This window comes from Watersipora subatra, chromosome 10 (genome assembly GCF_963576615.1).
Source record: "Watersipora subatra chromosome 10, tzWatSuba1.1, whole genome shotgun sequence".
Classification (NCBI taxonomy): Eukaryota; Metazoa; Bryozoa; class Gymnolaemata; order Cheilostomatida; family Watersiporidae; genus Watersipora; species Watersipora subatra.
In genome coordinates, this window is record NC_088717.1 from 48,706,082 (window position 1) to 48,719,332 (window position 13,251).

At 37.3% G+C, this 13,251-nt stretch overlaps 11 non-coding genes across 11 annotated transcripts; all 11 read left to right on the plus strand.

Annotated features, from left to right (window-relative positions):
• The first annotated feature begins 888 nt into the window (after positions 1–888).
• Trnai-aau (transfer RNA isoleucine (anticodon AAU)) lies at positions 889–962 on the plus strand. The gene has a single exon. It is a non-coding gene; the product is annotated as a tRNA-Ile (tRNA).
• A 1,811-nt stretch (positions 963–2,773) lies between these two features.
• On the plus strand, positions 2,774–2,847 carry Trnai-aau (transfer RNA isoleucine (anticodon AAU)). Its single transcript has one exon. It is a non-coding gene; the product is annotated as a tRNA-Ile (tRNA).
• A 1,432-nt stretch (positions 2,848–4,279) lies between these two features.
• Trnat-agu (transfer RNA threonine (anticodon AGU)) lies at positions 4,280–4,353 on the plus strand. Its single transcript has one exon. It is a non-coding gene; the product is annotated as a tRNA-Thr (tRNA).
• A 1,435-nt stretch (positions 4,354–5,788) lies between these two features.
• On the plus strand, positions 5,789–5,862 carry Trnai-aau (transfer RNA isoleucine (anticodon AAU)). The gene has a single exon. It is a non-coding gene; the product is annotated as a tRNA-Ile (tRNA).
• A 298-nt stretch (positions 5,863–6,160) lies between these two features.
• Positions 6,161–6,234, plus strand: Trnai-aau (transfer RNA isoleucine (anticodon AAU)). The gene has a single exon. It is a non-coding gene; the product is annotated as a tRNA-Ile (tRNA).
• Positions 6,235–6,905: 671 nt separating this feature from the next.
• Positions 6,906–6,979, plus strand: Trnai-aau (transfer RNA isoleucine (anticodon AAU)). Its single transcript has one exon. It is a non-coding gene; the product is annotated as a tRNA-Ile (tRNA).
• Positions 6,980–8,797: 1,818 nt separating this feature from the next.
• Positions 8,798–8,871, plus strand: Trnai-aau (transfer RNA isoleucine (anticodon AAU)). The gene has a single exon. It is a non-coding gene; the product is annotated as a tRNA-Ile (tRNA).
• Positions 8,872–10,305: 1,434 nt separating this feature from the next.
• Trnat-agu (transfer RNA threonine (anticodon AGU)) lies at positions 10,306–10,379 on the plus strand. The gene has a single exon. It is a non-coding gene; the product is annotated as a tRNA-Thr (tRNA).
• A 305-nt stretch (positions 10,380–10,684) lies between these two features.
• Trnai-aau (transfer RNA isoleucine (anticodon AAU)) lies at positions 10,685–10,758 on the plus strand. Its single transcript has one exon. It is a non-coding gene; the product is annotated as a tRNA-Ile (tRNA).
• Positions 10,759–12,568: 1,810 nt separating this feature from the next.
• Trnai-aau (transfer RNA isoleucine (anticodon AAU)) lies at positions 12,569–12,642 on the plus strand. Its single transcript has one exon. It is a non-coding gene; the product is annotated as a tRNA-Ile (tRNA).
• A 305-nt stretch (positions 12,643–12,947) lies between these two features.
• Trnam-cau (transfer RNA methionine (anticodon CAU)) lies at positions 12,948–13,021 on the plus strand. The gene has a single exon. It is a non-coding gene; the product is annotated as a tRNA-Met (tRNA).
• Positions 13,022–13,251: the final 230 nt, after the last annotated feature.

Sequence of the window (13,251 nt, forward strand, 5' to 3'; positions counted from 1 at the left end):
ATCGCTTGGTTGTTTGAAATGTCAGTCTAAAGAGCTGAATACCACTGGATAGACCCTTAAGTTTGCTAACAATTCAGTCAGCTCATTTTGAAATCAACTTTTTGAACAACCCCACCATGTGGCCGATTAGCTCATTTGGTTAGAGCGTCAGTGTAAAAAGTGAATACCATGGGATCAAGCCCCATATTGGTCAAGAGTCTAGTCGTACCTTTTCTAATTCAAGGCGCTTTTTGCTAATCTGATCAAATGTCCCTGTTGGTCAAAATGTCATGCTACTGAGTTGGTCAAAGTTTCAGGCTAATGAGCTGGATATCATTGAATGAGGCCTCATGCTATCTAAGATTTTTGTCATTTCATTTCGAATTTGTACTCAAAGTGCTTTTGTAATTATGGCCGAATCGCATGGTTGTTTGAAATGTCAGTCTAAAAAGCTGAATATCATTGGATCGACCCTTAAATTAGCTAACAATTCAGTCAGCTCATTTTGAAATCAAAGTTTTGAACGACCACATCATGTGGCCGATTAGTTCAGTTGGTTAGAGCGTCAGTCTAATAAGTGAATGTCATGGGTTCAAGCCCCATATTGGTCAAGAGTCTAGTCGTCCCTTTTCTAATTCAAGGCGCATTTTGCTAATCTGATCAAATTTCCCTGTTGGTCAAAGTATCAGGCTAACGAGTTGGATATCATTAAATGAAGCTCATACTATCTAAAGTGTTGGTCATTTTCTCTTGAAATCGTTTTTAAAGTGCGTTTGATAATCTGGCCGAATCTCTTAGTTGTTTGAAATGTCAGTCTGAAAAGCTGAATATCATTGGATCGACTTTTAAGGGGGCTAACAATTCAGTCAGCTCATTTTGAAATCAAATATTTGAATGAGCTCATCTTGTGGCCGATTAGCTCAGTTGGTTAGAGTGTCAGTCTAATAAGCTGAATGTCATGGGTTCGAGCCCCATATTGGCCAACATTTTAGTTGTCTCTTTCCAAATTGCTAATCAATGCGCTTTTGACTAATCTGATCAACTTTCCCTGTTGGTCAAAGGGTCATGTTAATGAGGTGAATATCATTGACTAAAGCCATATACTATCCAAAATTTTTGTCATCTCAATTCGAATGCGTATTCAAAGTGATTTTGTTATTATTGCCGAATCGCTTAGTTGTTTGAAATGTCAGTCTAAAAAACTGAATGTCTTTGAATGGACCCTGGAATTAGCCAACATTTCAGTCAGATCATTTTGAAAACAAATATTTGAGTGACCACATCTTGTGGTCGGTTAGCTCAGTCTGCTAGAGCGTCAGTCTAATAAGCTGAATGTCATGGGTTCGAGCCCCATATTGGCCAACCATTTAGTTTTCTCTTTCCCAATTCCTAACAAAGGGCTTTTTGCTAATTTGTTCGAATTTCCCTGTTGGTCAAAGTGTCAAGCTAGGTGATTTGGATATCATTGAATGAAGCCTCATACTATCTAAGATGCTTGTCATTTTCTTTTGAAATCGTATTTAAAGTTATTTTGTAATTTTGGCAGAATCGCTTAGTTGTTTTAAGTGTCAGTCGAAAAAGCTGAATGTTATTGGATCGACGCCAAAATTGGCTAACGTTTCAGTCAGCTCTTTCGAACTTAAACATTTGGACAATCACATCATGTGGCCGATTACCTCAGTTGGTTAGAGTGTCAGTCTAATAAGCTGAATGTCATGGGTTCGAGCATCATATTGACCAACAGTTTAGTTGTCTCTTTTCCTAATCAAAGCGCTTTTTACTAATCTGATCAAATTTCTCTGTTCGTCAGAGTGTCATGATACTGAATTGGCAATCATTGAATCAATCTTTATACTATCCAAATTTTGGTCATCACATTTCGAAGTCGCATTTAAAGTTCTTTTGTTATTCTGGCCGAATCACTTGGTGGTTTGAAATGTAAGTCGAAAAAGCTGAATATCATTGGATCGACTCTTAAAGTGGCTAATGTTTCAGTCAGCTCATTTTGAAATCAAACATCTGAACGACTACATCTTGTGGTCGGTTAGCTCAGTCTGCTAGAGCGTCAGTCTAATAAGCCGAATGTCATGGGTTCGAGCCCCATATTTGCCAACATTTTAGTTTTCTCTTTTCCAATTCCTATTCAAAGGGCTTTTTGCTAAATTGATCGAATTTTCCTGTTGGTCAAAGTGTCAAGCTAGATGATTTGGATATCATTGAATGAAGCTTCATACTATCTAAGATGCTGGTCATTTTCTTTTGAAATCGTATTTAAAGTTATTTTGTAATTATGGCAGAATCGCTTAGTTGTTTGAAGTGTCAGTCGAAAAAGCTGAATGTTATTGGATCAACGCCAAAATTGGCTAACGTTTCAGTCAGCTCTTTCGAACTTATTTTTTTGGACAATCACATCATGAGGCCAATTAGCTCAGTTGGTTAGAGTGTCAGTCTAATAGGTGAATGTCATGGGTTCAAGCCACATATCGGCGCACAGTTAAGTCGTCTCTTTTCCAATTGCTAATCAATGCGCTTTTGGCTAAAATGATCAACTTTCCCTGTTGGTCAAAGGGTCATATTAATATGGTTGAATATCATTGACTCAAGCCCTATACTACCAAATGATTTGGTAATCTCAATTCAAATTCGTATTCAAATTGATTTGTTATTATGGCCGAATCCCTTAGTTGTTTGAAATGTCAGTCTAACAAGCTGAATATTATTGGATCGCTCTCAAAATTGGCTAACGTTTCAGTCAGCTCTTTTCAACTTAAATATTTGGACAATCACATCATGTGGCCGATTAGCTCAGTTGGTTAGAGCGTCAGTCTAATAAGCTGAATGTGATGGGTTCGAGTCCCATATTGGTCAACATTTTAGTTTTCTCTTTCCCAATTCCTATTCAAAGGGCTTTTTGCTAATTTGTTCAAATTTCCCTGTTGGTCAAAGTGTCAAGCTAGATGATTAGGATATCATTGAATGAAGCTTCATACTATCTAAGATGCTGGTCATTTTCTTTTGAAATCGTATTTAAAGTTAATTTGTAATTTTGGCAGAATCGCTTAGTTGTTTGAAGTGTCAGTCGTAAAAGCTGAATGTTATTGGATCGACCCCAAAACTGGCTAACGTGTCAGTCAGCTCTTTCGAACTTCAATATTTGGACAATCACATCATGTGGCCGATTAGCTCAGTTGGTTAGACGTCAGTCTAATAAGCTGAATGTCATGGGTTCGAGCCGCATATTGACCAACAGTTTAGCTGTCTCTTTTCCTATTCAAAGCCCTTTTTACTAATCTGATCAAATTTCCCTGTTCGTCAAAGGGTCATGTTAATATGGTTGAATATCATTGACTCAAGCCCTATACTACCCAAGGATTTGGTAATCTCAATTCGAATTCGTATTCAAAGTGATTTGTTATTATGGCCGAATCCCTTAGTTGTTTGAAATGTCAGTCTAACAAGCTGAATATTATTGGATCGCCCTCAAAATTGGCTAACGTTTCAGTCAGCTCTTTCGAACTTAAATATTTGGACAATCACATCATGTGGCCGATTAGCTCAGTTGGTTAGACGTCAGTCTAATAAGCTGAATGTCATGGGTTCGAGCCCCATATTGGCCAACATTTTAGTTTTCTCTTTCCCAATTTCTATTCAAAGGGCTTTTTGATAATTTGTTCGGATTTCCCTGTTGCTCAAAGTGTCAAGCTAGATGATTTGAGTATCATTGAATGAAGCCTCATACTATCTAAGATGCTTGTCATTTTCTCATGAAATCGTATTTAAAGTTAATTTGTAATTTTGGCAGAATCGCTTAGTTGTTTGAAGTGTCAGTCGTAAAAGCTGAATGTTATTGGATCGACCCCAAAACTGGCTAACGTGTCAGTCAGCTCTTTCGAACTTCAATATTTGGAAAATCACATCATGTGGCCGATTAGCTCAGTTGGTTAGACGTCAGTCTAATAAGCTGAATGTCATGGGTTCGAGCCCCATATTGGCCAACATTTTAGTTTTCTCTTTCCCAATTTCTATTCAAAGGGCTTTTTGATAATTTGTTCGGATTTCCCTGTTGCTCAGAGTGTCAAGCTAGATGATTTGAATATCATTGAAAGAAGCCTCAAACTATCTAAGATGCTGGTCATTTTCTTTTGAAATCGTATTTAAAGTTAATTTGTAATTTTGGCAGAATCGCTTAGTTGTTTGAAGTGTCAGTCGAAAAAGCTGAATGTTATTGAATCGACCCCAAAACTGGCTAACGTTTCAGTCAGCTCTTTTGAACTTATTTTTTTGGACAATGACATCATGTGGCCGATTAGCTCAGTTGGTTAGAGCGTCAGTCTAGTAAGCTGAATGTCATGGGTTTGAGCCTCATACTGGCCATTATTTTAGTTTTCTCTTTTCCAATTCCTATTCAAAGGGCTTTTTGCTAATTTGATCGAATTTCCCTGTTGCTCAAAGTGTCAAGCTAGATGATTTGAATATCATTGAATAAAACCTCATACTATCTAAGATGCTGGTCATTTTCTTTTCAAATCGTATTTAAAGTTATTTTGTAATTATGGCAGAATCGCTTAGTTGTTTGAAGTGTCAGTCGAAAAAGTTGAATGTTATTGGATCGACCCCAAAATTGGCTAACGTATCAGTCAGCTCTTTCGAAATTATTTCTTTGGACGATCACATCATGTTGCCGATTAGTTCAGTTGGTTAGAGCGTCAGTCTAATAACCTGAATGTCATGGGTTCGAGCCCCATATTGGTCAACATTTTAGTTGTCTCTTTCCCAATTGCTAATCAATGCGCTTTTGACTAATCTGATCAACTTTCCCTGTTGGTCAAAGGGTCATGTTAATGAGTTGATTATCATTGACTAAAGCCATATACTATCCAAAATTTTTGTCATCTCAATTCGAATTCGTATTCAAAGTGATTTTGTTATTATTGCCGAATCGCTTAGTTGTTTGAAATGTCAGTCTAAAAAACTGAATGTCTTTGGATGGACCTTGAAATTAGCCAACATTTCAGTCAGATCATTTTGAAATCAAATATTTGAGTGAGCACATCTTGTGGTCGGTTAGTTCAGTCTGCTAGAGTGTCAGTCTAATAAGCTGAATGTCATGGGTTCGAGCCCCATACTGGCCAACATTTTAGTTTTCTCTTTTCCAATTCCCATTCAAAAGGCTTTTTGCTATATTGATCGAATGTCCCTGTTGGTCAAAGTGTCAAGCTAGATGATTTGAATATCTTTGAATGAAGCCTCATACTATCTAAGATGCTGGTCATTTTCTTTTGAAGTCGTATTTAAAGTTATTTTGTAATTATGGCAGAATCGCTTAGTTGTTTGAAGTGTCAGTCGAAAAAGCTGAATGTTATTGGATCGACCCCAAGTTTGGCTAACGTTTCAGTCAGCTCTTTTGAACTTATTTTTCTGGACATTCACATCATGTGGCCGATTAGCTCAGTTGGTTAGAGTGTCAGTCTAATAAGCTGAATGTCATGGGTTCGAGCCCCATATTAACCAACAGTTTAGCTGTCTCTTTTCCTATTCAAAGCCCTTTTTACTAATCTGATCAAATTTCCCTGTTCGTCAAAGGGTCATGTTAATATGGTTGAATATCATTGACTCAAGCCCTATACTACCCAAGGATTTGGTAATCTCAATTCGAATTCGTATTCAAAGTGATTTGTTATTATGGCCGAATCCCTTAGTTGTTTGAAATGTCAGTCTAACAAGCTGAATATTATTGGATCGCCCTCAAAATTGGCTAACGTTTCAGTCAGCTCTTTCGAACTTAAATATTTGGACAATCACATCATGTGGCCGATTAGCTCAGTTGGTTAGAGCGTCAGTCTAATAAGCTGAATGTGATGGGTTCAAGCCCCATATCGGTCAAGTGTCTAGTCGTCCCTTTTCTAATTCAAGGCGCTTTTTGCTAATCTGATCAAATTTTTCTGTTGGTCAAAATGTCATGCAACTGAGTTGGCAATCATTGAATCAAGCCTTATACTATTCAACCTTTAGTCATCACATTTCGAATTTGCATTTAAAGTTCTTTTGTTATTCTGGCCGAATCACTTAGTGGTTTGAAATGTCAGTCTAAAAAGCTGAATACTATTGGATCGACCCTTAAGTTGGCTAACAATTCAGTCAGCTCATTTTGAAATCAAATATTTGGTCAACCTCACCTTGGGGCCGATTAGCTCAGTTGGCTAGAGCGTCAGTCTAATAAGCTGAATGTTATGGGTTCGAGCCCCATATCGGTCATCAGTTTAGTTTTCTCTTTTCCTATTAAAGGCAATTTTTACTAATCTGATCAAAGTTCCCTCTTGGTCAAAGTGTCAGGCTAATGAGTGGGATATCATTGAATAAAGCCTCATGCTATTTAAGATTTTTGTCATTTCATTTCGAATTTGTACTCAAAGTGCTTTTGTAATTATGGCCGAACCGCTTGGTCGTTAAAAATGTCAGTCTAAAGAGCTGAATACCATTGGATCGACCCTTAAGTTGGCTAACAATTCAGTCAGCTCATTTTGAAATCAAATTTTTGAACGACCACATCATGTGGCCGATTAGTTCAGTTGGTTAGAGTGTCGGTCTAATAAGCTGAATGTGATGGGTTCAAGCCCCATGTCGGTCAAGAGTCTAGTCGTCCCTTTTCTAATTCAAGGTGCTTTTTGTTAATCTGATCAAATGTCCCTGTTGGTCAAAGTGTCAGGCTAACGGGTTGGATGTCATTAAATGAAGCTCATACTATCTAAAGTGTTGGTCATTTTCTCTTGAAATCTTTTTCAAAGTGCGTTTGATAATCTGGCCGAATCTCTTTGTTGTTTGAAATGTCAGTCTGAAGAGCTGAATATCATTGGATCGACTCTTAAGGTGGCTAACAACTCAGTCAGCTCATTTTGAAATCAAATATTTGAACGACGACATCTTGTGGCCGATTAGCTCAGTTGGTTAGAGCGTCAGTCTAATAAGCTGAATGTTATGGGTTCGAGCCCCATATTGGCCAACATTTTAGTTGTCTCTTTCCAAATTGCTAATCAATGCGCTTTTGACTAATCTGATCAACTTTCCCTGTTGGTCAGAGGGTCATGTTATTGAGTTGAATATCATTGACTAAAGCCATATACTATCCAAATATTTTGTCATCTCAATTCGAATTCGTATTCAGAGTGATTTTGTTAATATTGCCGAATCGCTTAGTTGTTTGAAATGTCAGTCTAAAAAACTGAATGTTTTTGGATGGACCCTGAAATTAGCCAACATTTCAGTCAGATCATTTTGAAATCAAATATTTGAGTGACCACATCTTGTGGTCGGTTAGCTCAGTCTGCTGGAGCGTCAGTCTAATAAGCTTAATATCATGGGTTCGAGCCCCATATTGGCCAACATTTTAGTTTTCTCTTTTCCAATTCCTATTCAAAGGGCTTTTTGCTTATTTGATCGAATTTTCCTGTTGGTCAAAGTGTCAAGCTAGATGATTAGGATATCATTGAATGAAGCTTCATACTATCTAAGATGCTGATCATTTTCTTTTCAAATCGTATTTAAAGTTATTTTGTAATTATGCCAGAATCGCTTAGTTGTTTGAAGTGTCAGTCGAAAAAGCTGAATGTTATTGGATCGACGCCAAAATTGGCTAACGTTTCAGTCAGCTCTTTCGAACTTATTTTTTTGGACAATCACATCATGTGGCCGATTAGCTCAGTTGGTTAGAGTGTCAGTCTAATAGGTGAACGTCATGGGTTCAAGCCACATATCGGCACACAGTTTAGTCGTCTCTTTTCCAATTGCTAATCAATGCGCTTTTGGCTAATATGATCAACTTTGCCTGTTGGTCAAAGGGTCATATTAATATGGTTGAATATCATTGACTCAAGCCTTATACTACCCAAGGATTTGGTAATCTCGATTAAAATACGTATTCAAAGTGATTTGTTATTATGGCCGAATCCCTTAGTTGTTTGAAATGTCGGTCTAACATGCTGAATATTATTGGATCGCTCTCAAAATTGGCTAACGTTTCAGTCAGCTCTTTCGAACTTCAATATTTGGACAATCACATCATGTGGCCGATTAGCTCAGTTGGTTAGACGTCAGTCTAATAAGCTGAATGTCATGGGTTCGAGCCCCATATTGGCCAACATTTTAGTTTTCTCTTTCCCAATTTCTATTCAAAGGGCTTTTTGATAATTTGTTCGGATTTCCCTGTTGCTCAGAGTGTCAAGCTAGATGATTTGAATATCATTGAAAGAAGCCTCAAACTATCTAAGATGCTGGTCATTTTCTTTTGAAATCGTATTTAAAGTTAATTTGTAATTTTGGCAGAATCGCTTAGTTGTTTGAAGTGTCAGTCGAAAAAGCTGAATGTTATTGAATCGACCCCAAAACTGGCTAACGTTTCAGTCAGCTCTTTTGAACTTATTTTTTTGGACAATGACATCATGTGGCCGATTAGCTCAGTTGGTTAGAGCGTCAGTCTAGTAAGCTGAATGTCATGGGTTTGAGCCTCATACTGACCATAATTTTAGTTTTCTCTTTTCCAATTCCTATTCAAAGGGCTTTTTGCTAATTTGATCGAATTTCCCTGTTGCTCAAAGTGTCAAGCTAGATGATTTGAATATCATTGAATGAAGCCTCATACTATCTAAGATGCTGGTCATTTTCTTTTGAAATCGTATTTAAAGTTATTTTGTAATTATGGCTGAATCGCTTAGTTGTTTAAAGTGTCAGTCGAAAAAGCTGAATGTTATTGGATCGACGCCAAAATTGGCTAACGTTTCAGTCAGCTCTTTCGAACTTAAACATTTGGACAATCACATCATTTGGCCGATTAGCTCAGTTGGTTAGAGCGTCAGTCTAATAAGCTGAATGTCATGGGTTCGAGCCCCATATTGACCAACAGTTTAGTTGTCTCTTTTCCTGTTCAAAGCGCTTTTTACTAATCTGATCAAATTTCCCTGTTCGTCAGAGTGTCATGACACTGAGTTGGCAATCATTGAATCAAGCCTTATACTATCCAATTTTGGTCAACTCATTTCGAAGTCGCATTTAAAGTTCTTTTGTTATCTTGGCCGAATCACTTAGTGGTTCAAAATGTCAGTCTAAAAAGCTGAATATCATTGGATCGACCCTTAAGTTGGCTAACGTTTTAGTCAGCTCATTTTGAAATCGATTATTTGGGCAAACTCATCTTGGGGCCGATTAGCTCAGTTGGTTAGAGCGTCAGTCTAATAAGCTTAATGTTATGAGTTCGAGCCCCATATTGGCCAACATTTTAGTTTTCTCTTTCCCAATTCCTATTCAAAGGGCTTTTTGCTAATTTGATCGACTTTCCCTGTTGGTCAAAGTGTCAAGCTAGATGATTTGAATATCATTGAATGAAACCTCATACTATCTAAGATGCTGGTCATTTTCTTTTCAAATCGTATTTAAAGTTATTTTGTAATTATGGCAGAATCGCTTAGTTGTTTGAAGTGTCAGTCGAAAAAGTTGAATGTTATTGGATCGACCCCAAAATTGGCTAACGTATCAGTCAGCTCTTTCGAAATTATTTCTTTGGACGATCACATCATGTTGCCGATTAGTTCAGTTGGTTAGAGCGTCAGTCTAATAACCTGAATGTCATGGGTTCGAGCCCCATATTGGTCAACATTTTAGTTGTCTCTTTCCCAATTGCTAATCAATGCGCTTTTGACTAATCTGATCAACTTTCCCTGTTGGTCAAAGGGTCATGTTAATGAGTTGATTATCATTGACTAAAGCCATATACTATCCAAAATTTTTGTCATCTCAATTCGAATTCGTATTCAAAGTGATTTTGTTATTATTGCCGAATCGCTTAGTTGTTTGAAATGTCAGTCTAAAAAACTGAATGTCTTTGGATGGACCTTGAAATTAGCCAACATTTCAGTCAGATCATTTTGAAATCAAATATTTGAGTGAGCACATCTTGTGGTCGGTTAGTTCAGTCTGCTAGAGTGTCAGTCTAATAAGCTGAATATCATGGGTTCGAGCCCCATATTGGCCAACATTTTAGTTTTCTCTTTCCCAATTTCTATTCAAAGGGCTTTTTGATAATTTGTTCAGATTTCCCTGTTGCTCAGAGTGTCAAGCTAGATGATTTGAATATCATTGAAAGAAGCCTCAAACTATCTAAGATGCTGGTCATTTTCTTTTGAAATCGTATTTAAAGTTAATTTGTAATTTTGGCAGAATCGCTTAGTTGTTTGAAGTGTCAGTCGAAAAAGCTGAATGTTATTGAATCGACCCCAAAACTGGCTAACGTTTCAGTCAGCTCTTTTGAACTTATTTTTTTGGACAATGACATCATGTGGCCGATTAGCTCAGTTGGTTAGAGCGTCAGTCTAGTAAGCTGAATGTCATGGGTTTGAGCCTCATACTGGCCATTATTTTAGTTTTCTCTTTTCCAATTCCTATTCAAAGGCCTTTTTGCTAATTTGATCGAATTTCCCTGTTGCTCAAAGTGTCAAGCTAGATGATTTGAATATCATTGAATGAAGCCTCATACTATCTAAGATGCTGGTCATTTTCTTTTGAAATCATATTTAAAGTTATTTTGTAATTATGGCAGAATCGCTTAGTTGTTTGAAGTGTCAGTCGAAAAAGCTGAATGTTATTGGATCGACGCCAAAATTGGCTAACGTTTAAGTCAGCTCTTTCGAACTTAAACATTTGGACAATCACATCATTTGGCCGATTGGCTCAGTTGGTTAGAGCGTCAGTCTAATAAGCTGAATGTCATGGGTTCGAGCCCCATATTGACCAACAGTTTAGTTGTCTCTTTTCCTATTCAAAGCGCTTTTTACTAATCTGATCAAATTTCCCTGTTCGTCAGAGTGTCATGACACTGAGTTGGCAATCATTGAATCAAGCCTTATACTATCCAATTTTGGTCAACTCATTTCGAAGTCGCATTTAAAGTTCTTTTGTTATCCTGGCCGAATCACTTAGTGGTTCAAAATGTCAGTCTAAAAAGCTGAATATCATTGGATCGACCCTTAAGTTGGCTAACGTTTTAGTCAGCTCATTTTGAAATCGATTATTTGGGCAACCTCATCTTGGGGCCAATTAGCTCAGTTGGTTAGAGCGTCAGTCTAATAAGCTTAATGTTATGAGTTCGAGCCCCATATTGGCCAACATTTTAGTTTTCTCTTTCCCAATTCCTATTCAAAGGGCTTTTTGCTAATTTGATCGAATTTCCCTGTTGGTCAAAGTGTCAAGCTAGATGATTTGAATATCATTGAATGAAACCTCATACTATCTAAGATGCTGGTCATTTTCTTTTCAAATCGTATTTAAAGTAATTTTGTAATTATGGCAGAATCGCTTAGTTGTTTGAAGTGTCAGTCGAAAAAGTTGAATGTTATTGGATCGACCCCAAAATTGGCTAACGTATCAGTCAGCTCTTTCGAAATTATTTCTTTGGACGATCACATCATGTTGCCGATTAGTTCAGTTGGTTAGAGCGTCAGTCTAATAGGTGAATGTCATGGGTTCGAGCCCCATATTGGTCAACATTTTAGTTGTCTCTTTCCCAATTGCTAATCAATGCGCTTTTGACTAATCTGATCAACTTTCCCTGTTGGTCAAAGGGTCATGTTAATAAGTTGATTATCATTGACTAAAGCCATATACTATCCAAAATTTTTGTCATCTCAATTCGAATTCGTATTCAAAGTGATTTTGTTATTATTGCCGAATCGCTTAGTTGTTTGAAATGTCAGTCTAAAAAACTGAATGTCTTTGGATGGACCTTGAAATTAGCCAACATTTCAGTCAGATCATTTCGAAATCAAATATTTGAGTGAGCACATCTTGTGGTCGGTTAGTTCAGTCTGCTAGAGTGTCAGTCTAATAAGCTGAATGTCATGGGTTCGAGCCCCATACTGGCCAACATTTTAGTTTTCTCTTTTCCAATTCCCATTCAAAAGGCTTTTTGCTAAATTGATCGAATTTCCCTGTTGGTCAAAGTGTCAAGCTAGATGATTTGAATATCTTTGAATGAAGCCTCATACTATCTAAGATGCTGGTCATTTTCTTTTGAAGTCGTATTTAAAGTTATTTTGTAATTATGGCAGAATCGCTTAGTTGTTTGAAGTGTCAGTCGAAAAAGCTAAATGTTATTGGATCGACGCCAAAATTGGCTAACGTTTCAGTCAGCTCTTTCCAACTTAAACATTTGGACAATCACATCATGTGGCCGATTAGCTCAGTTGGTTAGAGTGTCAGTCTAATAGGTGAATGTTTTGGGTTCAAGCCACATATCGGCACACAGTTTAGTCCTCTCTTTTCCAATTGCTAATCAATGCGCTTTTGGCTAATATGATCAACTTTCCCTGTTGGTCAAAGGGTCATATTAATATGGTTGAATATCATTGACTCAAGCCCTATATTACCCAAGGATTTGGTAATCTCAATTCAAATTCGTATTCAAAGTGATTTGTTATTATGGCCGAATCCCTTAGTTGTTTGAAATGTCAGTCTAACAAGCTGAATATTATTGGATCGCTCTCAAAATTGGCTAACGTTTCAGTCAGCTCTTTCGAACTTAAATATTTAGACAATCACATCATGTGGCCGATTAGCTCAGTTGGTTAGAGCGTCAGTCTAATAAGCTGAATGTCATGGGTGCGAGCCCCATATTGGCCAACATTTTAGTTTTCTCTTTCCCAATTCCTATTCAAAGGGCTTTTTGCTAATTTGATCGAATTTCCCTGTTGGTCAAAGTGTCAAGCTAGATGATTTGAATATCATTGAATGAAGCCTCATACTATCTGAGATGCTGGTCATTTTCTTTTGAAATCGTATTTAAAGTTATTTTGTAATTTTGGCAGAATCGCTTAGTTGTTTGAAGTGTCAGTCGAAAAAGCTGAATGTTATTGGATTGACGCCAAAATTGGCTAATGTTTCAGTCAGCTCTTTCGAACTTAAACATTTGGACAATCACATCATGTGGCCGATTAGCTCAGTTGGTTAGAGTGTCAGTCTCATAAGCTGAATGTCATGGGTTCGAGCCCCATATTGACCAACAGTTTAGTTGTCTCTTTTCCTATTCAAAGCGCTTTTTACTAATCTAATTAAATTTCCCTGTTCGTCAGAGTGTCATGACACTGAGTTGGCAATCATTGATTCAAGCCTTATACTATCCAATTTTGGTCATCTCATTTCGAAGTCGCATTTAAAGTTCTTTTGTTATTCTTGCCGAATCACTTAGTTGTTCGAAATGTCAGTCTAAAATGCTGAATATCGTTGGATCGA